Source organism: Nematolebias whitei, chromosome 11 (genome assembly GCF_014905685.2).
Source record: "Nematolebias whitei isolate Nwh7 chromosome 11, NemWhi1, whole genome shotgun sequence".
Classification (NCBI taxonomy): Eukaryota; Metazoa; Chordata; class Actinopteri; order Cyprinodontiformes; family Rivulidae; genus Nematolebias; species Nematolebias whitei.
In genome coordinates, this window is record NC_056508.1 from 733653 (window position 1) to 735406 (window position 1754).

Genomic DNA, 1754 nt, shown 5'->3' on the forward strand with positions numbered 1-1754 from the left:
TCCAACATTTTTGTTTCCCAAAGAACCAAAATAACTTTATATTTGTTGATACGTATTCACTCAACCTTTATTTAAACGGATAAGTCACAGTGAGCCTTGAAGACTCATTTACAAGTGAGACCAGTTTGGACAGACAATAAAAGTGATGAAAAATGACACATATACACATTAATATAATTAAATATATACATATATATAGATATAGTTGTTGTGTATATATAAATATAAACATACGTATAATATAAATAATATATATGTAATAATATATAAATATAACCATATGTATATATATACGTGTATACATATACATATACATGTATACATATACATATATATGTATACGTATACATATACATATACATGTATATATGTATACGTATACATATATATGTATATATGTATACGTATACATACATATATACACACACACACACAATCAATTCCAATCAAAATATCAAAGCAACTTTATCTGAATACTGTAAATGTTATACGTCAATAAAATTGTAACAGTTTAAAAAAATGAAAGACTGGTGTTATTTGTAGAAACATAAAAACATATTGCTACATCTGCAGTTATGTATGAAATATAATCTTAAAATATCATCAGTGGAATCTTAACCATGTGCTTTAATCCTGTGTTTGGCTTCTCTAAAACATGTAAAAATAATTAAAAATAAAATCTGACCAATAGATCAAGTAAAAATGTTGACCTATAGAACATTTGTACATTTTTCACTGCTTCAGTAAAGAATCACATCAGACACAATCCTCTGAATAAAGTAATGTGACCCAGACCACAGCATGAAGTCACAGTACTCCTGCTCTGTCACAAACACCTGAGCTTGTACCTGGTGCACCTGTGTGACCTCTGCTGAGTTCATAGGACCCATTTGTGTTGTCAGTGCAGAAATGTTTCTTAACTGAGGCACCGAGGACTCCAGCATCTTTGGCACAATGTGGGCATTTTATTTTCCAAACACCATCACCACAGCAGGTGCAGGAGAGCAGAGCGTCCGGAGAAGCTCCGAGGTCTGGTCCACTGCAGTTGATGTGTAGTCTGGAGGCACAAGCTCTCAGGTCCTGATGCTGCGGTCCAGTGATGGCTTCATATGTCTGGCTGGCTGTTTTCACATCCCCATCTGACAAACAAGAAAAATTTAATTGTTATAATCTCCTCTAAACATCATTATCCTTTGCTTTTATCTGTAATTTTCAAGTTTTGAATGTTTGTGACATGATATACTTGGTTTAAAGTGCAGTGGCCACACATTACTGCCCCATCCTTCTCCAAGGACACTTGTGGCTGTAGAGGATCTTCAGACATGGACTGACTGATTAACCTGAAATGATACACATTACATGTTATTACAGGTCTGTTTAGTTAGTGCTGACGATCGTATGTTTCACTACTGTGGACATCTGCAGGTGTTTACTGACTGTAAGAACAGTCAGATGTTAGATACAGAGTCAGGATGTGCAATACGGCATAAAATTCATATCCCGGAGATATTGTCTACAGTGATGAGAAGCTACACGAAGCTACACACCAATTATGTCAGTTTGGGTTTTTTTGGCCGGTGTTCTGTGCATTCAGCATACATGTGATGTATCATACATTTAGTTAATACGCATGCGCGCACATGCACATTTTACAATAAGCCTGTGACGTTCAGAGGAGCTGTATGATCGTCCTACACTGCAAGATATAACAGAAAGTAAGTCAGTAAATTGTTTTGGTGCAAAGTACACATGGT